Source organism: Dermacentor silvarum, chromosome 1, assembly GCF_013339745.2.
Source record: "Dermacentor silvarum isolate Dsil-2018 chromosome 1, BIME_Dsil_1.4, whole genome shotgun sequence".
Taxonomy (NCBI): domain Eukaryota; kingdom Metazoa; phylum Arthropoda; class Arachnida; order Ixodida; family Ixodidae; genus Dermacentor; species Dermacentor silvarum.
In genome coordinates, this window is record NC_051154.1 from 134,118,108 (window position 1) to 134,129,033 (window position 10,926).

General features: G+C 41.3%; 1 protein-coding gene across 3 annotated transcripts in view; it reads right to left on the reverse strand.

The window, feature by feature from the left end:
- Positions 1–10,572, reverse strand: part of LOC119436060 (TOX high mobility group box family member 4) — a 526,181-nt gene extending 515,609 nt beyond the window's left edge. The window contains exons 1-2 of one of the 3 annotated variants that reach the window (XR_005188964.2): positions 10,309–10,571; positions 4,343–4,441 (exon numbers count right to left, since the gene is read on the reverse strand). The gene's annotated coding sequence lies outside the window, so the exon portion shown is untranslated. Of the gene's footprint in view, positions 1–4,342; positions 4,442–10,308 lie in introns of all 3 variants that reach the window. The other 2 variants (XM_037702805.2, XM_037702802.2) reach the window with 2 other exon arrangements.
- Positions 10,573–10,926: the final 354 nt, after the last annotated feature.

The window sequence follows — 10,926 nt, forward strand, 5'->3', positions numbered from 1 at the left end:
TTTGTTTCTGAATTTTCATAGAAAGCACAGCCACTGACTGGCAGCCAATGACACTGGTTGAAGGGAAAGGTGAAAAATCTTAGCCGCAATTTCTTGCAGCTAAGCAGCTCCTGAGTTAGACACACATTCCAAGCTCTTCAAATGGCTCTTTAAAGTTGACTTCTCCATTGTAGTGATGTCAATCGCCTTCTAGCATAATGGTTAGTAGTGGCAGGCTTCAGCCGAATATACTCGTTGCATTAAAGCTGACTAGCTGAAGGCATTTATAGAACCTGTGCCTCAAAAGTGTAGCCATGATGGCTGTGGTGTCAAGAAACTAGCAAAACAACAAAAATAGTGGTTCGGCTGGGCACATGATCTGGCTTCGTCTAGCTCATGATGAGAAAGGTAATTTAAATAAACCTGTCATTGGTAGCTGTGGACACACCACATCGTATTGCTTGATGACACTCTAAAAAGAAAATATCTAGAATTGTTTCCCGATAGACAGTGTCCATGACATAGCCCCAATGCAGAATTTCTTACTTTGAATGTTTAAAGGTCGCCCCCAGCAACACTTTTCAAGCAATTCAAGGAGCACATTTATTTTCACGGAGCTTTAAGTGCCCTAGAATCTCTTTTTCCAAATTCAAGGGTTTGCAAAGATTTCAAGGAGGTGTACGAACACTGTTCATTATCAGTGTATAACACGCAGCTGACTCCTGTAATTTTTTCTACATATCTTTGCGTGAATCTAACTCAATGCCTTATTGACCGCGGACGGGGGGAGGGAGGGCTGGGCAGGCTGCATCCTGGTATACAGAAATTTCAAGAGCGGAGGGGGCACGTTCCCAGTGTGCCTCGCCCTGGCTATGGCCCTGAGGATATAAACTATATTTAGTGCATCAAGGCATGCCACAAATCTGTATTGTAGTGACTGGCGACTATGAATACACTATAGATAAGTTGTTCTGTTTCTCAGCTTCACAGGGCAAGTATGACCCTATAGTAATGACAGCCATAACGTAATATAATGGCAAATGTCCAAGAATGAAGTGCGCCTTACACTACCTTGGATGGCGAAAATTAATCCAAAATGGTTAGTTACAAAAACGCTCGATGCCCAAATGTTGCTTCAATGTTCAAAATTATAAAAACTGCCTCTAATATTCTATATGATAGCACAACATATTCAACAGGAACAGACAGACACTGAAGAAGAGGCAAAACTATTGGGCTGCAGTTACTGCTAATGCATTCTATGCTGCACTGGCACATGATTTGAATTATGCGTTGGTGTATATGTTAAATTAGTGTGCCAAAAATAAACACAGAAGTGAAAAACATGGACATTTCTTTTATCCCAAGAACAGCACCTGAAGCACGTCAGCTTAGAATTTTTCCTCCTCGCTCCCAACCTACCCCCTGGTGATTCACAGTTCACAAGTTTGCTGTATTGTGTAAGCACATTCCAGGTTTTTTTCTGTAAGTGAATGTAGCACTAAACCTCAAGCCAGAGTTCTTGACAAATTTCTAGCCTGAATACCCAGTTTCATGCCTTAGAAACCACAGAAACTCATACTCTCATTTGTAAGTGCGAGCAAAGGAACTGTTTCATCGTCCATGCTTTAGTTTTGTGATTGCTGAGAAAGTGATCCTGGCTCTGTAGCATAATTTACTGTCCCATATTGGGGAAGGTTGTGAAACACACACATTTACCATGCAGACGTTAACCTCTTTGGTACCATCGAGTTTCTCCTGCTAAGAGGTTAATTTTATGACCTTCATACCTAAAAAACATTCCAAGATAGCTCATTTTAGTGAGCACACAAATAACTGCTAGTACACAGAGATAAAATTCAATCTACAAGACTGGAATGCTACCTCATGTAAAGTATTTACCACATTTACTCAGTTGTAATGCGCCCTTGAATGTAACACACACCATATTTTTCATGGCCAGAAATTCAAAATAGAATGCCCTCAATTGTAACGCGTACCTCTAACCTCTATTTTTATAGGTACTTGTAAAGCTTTGCAATGCAAAGCGCAATACCCTTGATGAACCCCACGCCAGATTCCTACAGTTAGAGAGACATAGAGATGTGTCTCACTTTGAAAAGAAAGAATTTTAAACTCTAGTATCTCTGGAGGTGCGATATGAATACCAGCTCTAAGTGGTGTACAATGATGACGAACTTCCAGCGCTTGCATTACAGTCAAAAGCATGGCCTTCAAGACTGTAGGGTGCTATTTGGACACTACTTATTGCAGTTTTTGTTTTGTACTCGATTTTAACACGCATATTATATTTGCGTTAATGTTTTCAGAAAAAACGAGCACGTTGGAATCAAGTAACTACGGTATGTTACATTAAAATTTTGTATGTTCCCATGACCAAAAATCTTACTAGTACACTGCGGTTCTGCAATAAAAGAAAGAAAAAAGAGGTAATCATTCAAGATGCTTAGATTGGGAAGGATTCGGGTAAGCCTAGCCAAATGGGCTTAACCACTTAACCAGTAAGACCAGAACGGGAACCAGTTGAGGTAGAGAGGGTGAGAGATTTTATTTACAGGAAAGACAGAAAGAGCAGCCCAAGCAGTTGCACTCAAATTTGCTACTCTGCATTTGGGAAGAGGAGCAAAAGTAGTGATGAATGATGATGAGGAGGAGGCAAGCAGGGTATGTACACAGCTGCTGTGTACATCCCCTGCTTGCCTCCTCCTCATCATTATTCATCATTCAAGCCTTACTGAAGTCACATGTCAAGTCCCATGGTATGCAGGAATTACAACAAGGCACTTGTCTGCCTTGCAGTTGTAGTATCAGGCCATGGGACAAGAACAGTGCTATTCAATAGTGGTCTACCTATGGTAGCTAGGAAACCATCCAGTGTCTGTTACTAGGGGACATAAAAGCTAGGTAAACATATGTGTTCCAGTGCTTTAGGTGCCTGGCAGTGCTCACAGTCAGAGCTGTACACATGGCAGATGAGATGAGAGTAGCGCCAGGTAAAAACAATGATTTGATTAATCCTGTGCAACAAAGATGTTTGTCTTTGCATGACCTTCAGGAATAGATTAAATTTCCTGTTCGTATCGAAGGCATGTAGGTGCCTGCGGAGGTAGTCAGCATGAGCCCTGCATATCATTGTAAAGAGCCCATTGTAAGGCCTTGCATGACGGATGACTGACATTATCAACGAGTTGGTATGCAGTCACCAAAAGGCCCAACAAACTTCATTGGTTATAAGACGACTGACGTGGCCTCACTGTCAGTTAATTTCCAACCATGCCAGATTGACCAGGCACTCATGGAAACATGTTGGGCACTGCTGTGAAGCTTTGTGGTTTTCTGCATCAGCGTGTAATACAGCACCTACTTTATAAAGAATTCTACAGCCTGCAACACTGACTTTGCATCACAGAACACCATCCATTTCTGAGGCGGGAAATGAAGGACACAGAGGGCAAAAAGCAGACACAATGAAGTGCTGCGCTTTGTCATGTCTGCTTATTATCCTCTGTGTCTCGTCTTCGAGGAGTTTTTTCAGAATAATATGATGGGAACCAATAGAATTTTTAGCAGAAACAAATAAATACACTGAGCCTTCTGAATGGGAGGACTGATGGCAAATAATTCTCAAAGCTGCACTCTGCAGATGACTTTCAATGAATGATTGAGCACTTCCAAGACTTAAATGGCCAAAGTCTTCTAAAAGGTGTGAAGATGATTATGCAGAAAACTAAAGTAATATTCAATAGCATGGTTAGAAAACAGTGGTTTGCAATTATTGGTCAGCTTGTAGAAGCAGTAAATGAGAACATTTTTTTAGACCAAGTAGTCATGGGAGATCATAAGGGACCCTGCATAAAAATATAAATGGGTTGGAGTGCCTGGACTGACACTACCAAGTCATGAACCGCAATTTACCAATATTTTTGAAAAAAAAAAAGTGTCAAGTGACTGTATTCTGCTAGTACTGTATTCACTGTATTCTACTAATACATGGGCTTAAATTTGGAGGCAAGTAAACGAACTTGAAATGAAGCAAAGAACCATGTATTGAGCAATAGAAAGGAAAATGGTAGCCACATTGTTAAGAGAAAGGAAACCAGCAGTATAGATTATGGATCAAAGTGTAACTGGACAGATCATATAATGCAGGTCATGTAATAAACGCAGTGGTGTATTGCAGTAATAGAATCGGTACCAAGGGAAGGGAAATGCAGTCAAGGGTGACAGATAAATGAATGTGATGATGAGATGGGAAAATATGTGAAAGGATGGGATTGGTTCAGTTTGCACATGACAATGGTGTGTGTATATATAGTGAAAGCCATATGAAAAGAATTCTTACTGAAGTGTTGTAAGAGGTGCACTTTCAGAGCCCGGTCTTGGGGACACGACAGTGAGAGCAGGAGCCAACTGGTAATGAAGGTTGTTGACAAGTTATGCCCTGGACAAGCAAAAGAGGCAACTGTTAGGAAATTTGCGCCAATAAGTGCAGCATGCTCACCTCACTGCTCACAAAACACAAACCAGATTCACAGAAACCTTTATACGTAGGTAAGGGTATACGTCTGGCCAGCATTTAGGCTGTGATTTTGATATCACTTTGTTCAGCGTATCACCACCTGCTGGTGCCTATGCACTGGACAATCATGAGAACTTGTATGTAAGATAACTCATGTTAACCTAGCCCCAGTTCTCTAAAGAATATGACAACAAAATTTGGCATTATCACACACTCTTCTACATTGTACAATGGAAATCATAACCTGTGGATACAGCTAACAAATGAGGCAAGCCCAACGTTGCAGCCCTTGATTTGTATATCAGTAGAATTACGTATATCACTAATTTGCATGACACATAAGAATAAGTACAAGATCATCAGTATTGCTGGACGAGGAAGCAATTGAACTAATCTATTAAAACAAGCAATCCCATTAATTAACGCCATGTCACTAATGTCATGTACTATTAGCACTAAGATTCTGGAGTGTAGAATCTAAGCAAGAATTTCAGCTTAGTCTGCAAAATGCCTAGAAATATGTGGAACAGTTTTTTGGTCACATACGCAACTGCAGACTGCACCTGTGAATTCAAGGCTGCTTAGTCAAGGCTGCACTGAATATCATCTATCTAGTGGGTCTGACACCATGCAAACTTTTGGTGCAGATTGTGTCACTTCATTCAGCAGTGCGGTAGCAGCTGAGAGATACAAGCACATAAACTACAACTTTTTGAGCACTCTTAAGCATTTCACATTCTTTCTGCTTGAAAGCATACTGTCAATCAAAAATGTTAGTGTGTCAAAACAAAGAGGCAAAAGAAAACCGTGATGGGACGTCTGCTACTTTGTTAGCTTCAGTTTGCCAAAAATGTCAAATTCAGTCAACTAAATTTAGATACACCATTATTCTTCAAGCTATATTGAAAAGCTATAGAAGTGCGCTTAATAAAGATGACTGTTTCATCAGACATCCAGTAACGGTACTTTCTACAGCTTCTTCTACCAGAACACGAAAGGTGCCAAGGCATAATGTACAAACTTCCAGGTAGTACACATGCTCTTGTAGATGCCAAAATTAAATCTTGAGAATAATGTTATAAAGTTGTGATTAATATCCTATTTTGTGCAACCCTCATGTTGAGGAAGCCAATGTATACCAAAATGAGGAAGACCCACAGTGTACCATTAAACAGTAACATGAGAGTTGTTTTCAGAAATTCTTCAAAACAAAACCAAAGCACCACCCCATGCAAACCAGTGCATTAAATTAGAAATTTCAGTGGCATGGCCTTCAAGTTATTTTGGAAAGTAATGCCCCAAGTTGAACCATGAAAAATCACAGAAACTACTCATGGTGTTAGAAACTGAAAAGTCAGCCCTATCATAATATCGCCAGCTCAATGTACAACAAAGAAAAGAATTGCCGTGGTGGTGGGGTAAATGCTGCGACCAGCAAAGTAGCTAGTGTGAAGAGTAAAAACAAATACGACAAGCAAGAGTCGCTCTAGCATAAATGAGATAAAAGACAGAACAACTACAGAAAAAAACATCAACCTTGTCTTACAAATTCTTAAGGGTATCATCTCGACAGACAAAAAGTAGAAAAAAGAAAAGGCTACTATATTGTAATTGCTTTACATTTACAACACTTGTATGCACTGCATACTGCTCGCCAACATGCAAGTCCTGCCCAAAATAAGGAAATATCTGCACAGCGGCGTTACTTGAACACAAATAATGCAAATGAAGTGGGGAGAGTGGATTAATCGATGGAGCTCCACCATGCCACTTATGTCCAATACACACATACATACACACACACTTACATACATGCATGCATACATACATGACACATGGATGTATGCATACATACATAAGGCAACCCTATAACAAATGGGAGGAGGGGGGGGGGGGGCAGTGTAAGTTCGGACCCCCGAACAACCCACTGCATGTGGAACTACACAAGAGCTAGCAATACAGTGAAATATGTTATGCAAAACATTTAAACTCATAAAAATGTAATAAATCCAGGCACATTATAAGCCTGGGATTGACCATGTCCAGGCTTCTTACTTCTTTATGCCTTGTTAGGAAATGTTGCAGCTGTTTACGTGTGACAAGCAAAAAAACTACACATCCCGCTCAAGATTTTCTGCGTGCACCAGGCACTGTTCACCCAACGTTGCTGTTTACTATCTTCATGTGCTAAAATAAGAAGCAGTAGGTTCATGGCAACAATGCTTCGAACCTTAAATTTAATCCTTGGCTTTGCTAAAGAACAATAACTTTCAGTTTTGGATGGAAACACTAAAATATAGAATAGAGAAGAACCACAACTCCCTTTTTGAAACTGAACCCGACTACCTACACGACAAAACGGTAATATTCTGTCAGGTCCTGACTGTATTCAGTACGGGATGGATGTGACTGAACGAACCTTTTCCACTAGCTACAAACTCTCCTACACTGCCTTTAACGGTGTATCTTTTGTCCTAGCCAGGAAAGCTACAGCAAACGCCAGTTTTATTGTAACACTGACTTAGCATTTCAGCAGCCTTTCTTGTTTATCCCATTTATTTCAGCTTTGTTCACAGCTTTGTAATGCATGGGAATGCTGTGCATGTTAAGATACAACATCCAGTTATCACGACATATGAATTTATTAGAAAGAAGAAAAAAAATTGGAAACAAGAACCATAAAAACACATGTACTCACCATATGTACTAAAATTGACACAAAGAACATACAGAGCTACAACAAATAATGCGTTTCCATTACAGCATTCCATATGTGCCTCATCCTGGCCATGCCACCCTCTGGTTATTACACTACACAATGTCAAGCAAGAGAAAGGATTTCAGGTGACGAGCTTAAACAGATTCATTCTGTGATTTCAGCACGATTTAACAATGGTTCTAAGCTAGCATTGGCAGCACAAATGCTGAGCAGTGTTTTGCTGCAAACGCTTACACAGGTTACCTTTCAGCCTTTTGTTAATAGTCATTCTTTAATCACGGTGCTGCAAACAGTTTGTCAATAAATGTTATAACTGAAACAACCATGATAGTGACTGCTGAATGCTCTAGGTCAAATAAAATTGTATCTTAGCTTTCAAAAATAAGTACCTGTTGTATGAAAATGCAGCACCGCTGCAGCTGTGGCGAGGGTGGGCATGAGATCTTATGGTGCTGCAGTGATCAACCGATGCTCTGAACTGTCGAGATCCAAGAGGCTGCAGAGGCCCAATGCTGGGATAATATAACTATTCTATTTCCAATTCTTTTCCTTTTTGTACTTCGTCAGTGTTCCGAGTGACGATGCCGCCTATGTTACCACCAGGACCATCTGGTCATGAGCAATAAATGTTAAGAAAGGAACAGAATTGGGCAAAAGGAATTGTTACCTTATACTGGCCCTTGACACCACTCAAAGCAGGTCAATGCCAATGACCATGGGTCACAGTGGGCTATGTCTTTTTGTGGTGCATATGGTACACATTTAAACGATGTAGTTCAATCCCAAACTTCTATTTAACACATTCTAGGTATACTCTCAGACCAAGAGTGTTAACAGTCACGCTTAATTACCCATTTTGTGGTCATTCCAGTCAGGAACAATTTTGTACATTTAGACGCCATGCAGAAAAAAACTAGTGCATGAGTAAGTGACTTATTTAAGAAAATTTGCTGATTCCCTGAGGCTCTCAACAGTACTTGAAGACCGTGTGGTAGCGCTTGAAGCACTCTCCCGAGTGGAAGCCAGGATTTACAATACAGGTTGTTAGGATCCTCATAGTCACTGCCTTAAGTGCTCTCATACGAGGGCATTTGATGACTATATAAGACGAAACATTACATTCACAGCACTCAAATCATATTCTGATTCACTAACTTACATGAATTTCGCCTATAAAATGTTCGCATTGAAAACGCCACCATCCTGTCGGTGTTCACTCCACAAATTGTGCGAAGATCCCTTCAAGCATGAAGGAGGTTAAAAAAAAGTGCTGCTGCCGTTTGGAGACATTGCGAAGCGCAATTATTACTTGAAAAAGTTCTCAAAACATGGGGTACCAACCTAAATAACTGGCAAACAGAGCACACACACTTGTCGGCCGCTACTCAACGTCTGATTGGAACGGATATTTTTGAGTGTCAGGTGGGGTAGCAGCCCCAGGAGGCCTGACACATGACTACAAAGGGTCAAAGCTAGCACTCTCCTCGAGTAAGTTGACATATTGGAATATCCGACATCCTTAAGCCAATCTGAGCACCCATGCCATTTCCTTGCAACTATAAGAATATTTACTGCAGTATGAAATCCCACCATGGTAAATATTAACCAAATGAGCATTATTGGAAAAATCAATGATCATCCTGACATTCGTCCAATGAAATCTATTGTGCACTGCGTGAGAAGATCGGCTTGCACCATAATTAGTTATCTTTAATGTCAATCTTCCCAAACATGAGTAAAATGTTTCAGAGATCATTACCACTTATTATATTGCCAGTTTACTATTTATCTAAAAATTACACAATCTCACAATATCATACAGTAGTTTAATTAAGAAAAGTGGCCAATAAGCACAGAGTAACTGTACCACCAATGCAGCATCTTTAGAACCTTTTTGCAGGCGAATCTTAAGCAGAGCTCTGCGTAGCAGACATAATACTTGGACATTACAAATACTTTATATATTTTTATATACATTTTTAATTATTCAAAGCGTTCCCACATTTCTGAAGAAACAATGTATGGTGCCCAAAGAGGCAAGGTTCTGACTGGTGTTGCAGAAGTAGCGGGGCATGATAGCACTTAGCGTCACAACTTCGCAGCTGCGCGAAGCCAGTGCCTCGTGGCTCGTATGATTTTATTTAATTTTTTTTTTGACAAGTTGTAACAACATGTCCTTATTTAGTTTACTCTGGTTGCGCTTTCAAGACCGCAAAGGTGCTGAAGACGCAAAGGCTGGAACTTAAAATGGTCCTTGGGTTCGGGGCTCGCCGATGCCTCCGCATGCCGGAGGTCGCGCACAGCCAGTCTCGTATGCGAACACCCCCGGTACGCGGAGGCTTCGGCGGCCCGTCCTGGTTCCAGCTGTGAACCCACCGCTGCCTCTTGGGAGCTCTGGAGATACTGCGCCGCCCACTTAATTACAATCTCAGGTGCTCTCCTGAGACCACATTAGCCGGTTACACGCGCTCTCCTGGGGCAGTAGTTGTACAAAATCTAATTCATCGTCACGACGAAAAAAATTGCCACGCGACATATGCAACACCAGTCAGAACCAGAAATGTCCAAAGGGAAAAGGGACGAACTTGTGTCACACATGCACACCTTCCTCAGCGAACTAGTACTTCATTCCATGCGCGCCCATGGCGGCACACGTTAGGTGAATAAACTGCAAGAAATGTTCTTGCACCTGCCCTTCAATTTCCCTTCTCATGGAAGGAACAAGGCGTAGACACCCATTCGGTCACTTGCACTTCACTGAGAACCCCCTAGCTGCATTGACAACTAGATAATTGATACCAAACGCCGTATGCTAGAGGTGCTCTATTTCAGAAAATCATCGCCACATTATTCAACAGATTGTTTATTGACACCTTAAGCAAAGAAACTAAAGCTCAGCAAAGACAACGCACAAAGCCGCTGCGGGCAGCAGAGAGATCGTGCGAGCTCGCATGTATGGCAAAGGTTTCCCCTTTTCAGTCAACTGAACTTAACGAAGCTTCATGGCATGCAATAGCGGTCTGCTCATTTTGAGGACATAAACGTATGTATACAACCAGAATTCACATACACGAACAAAGCCACTAGCAACAACGCGCGTCTTGCAGCGTCACCATAGAATCGTCACCAAAACACACCACGAACGACGTCGTAAGGTCACAGCCAAACTCCCGGCACTTCACAGCATAACCGACCACTGGCACAAAAGTTCACAGCAAGTTCCCGAGGCGAGTTTATACTTTTTTTTTTTTTTTTTTCTCAGCCCGGCAATGAATGAATCACTGCAGTACGAACGAACGCAACACACACCGGCAAAACGTGGTAGGGTGCACGGGTGCTCGATGGTAGCATGTAGCCATAGGCGTAGCCAACGTAGTGAGCATATTTTTTAAAGCTTACTATGCTCGAAGCACTACAAATTATTTGTAACACAAATTTAAGCTTGTATAAAAACTTGTACAGCGTCGCACATACATAAAATGAACCAATGATTTGAGATCGATCGGTGGTGGTGCTGCGAGCGCCATTTGCGTGACGTCCTCAGGGAAGCCGGCAAAATTTAAACTTTCGATTACAGCTATTAGGTTGGTGTTCTACAAGTACACTGCTCACTCAGCAAGTTTTGTCATTCATATAGCGTGACGGAAGACAACAATTCGCGGTAAATTTGATATTCGGCAGAAGGGAT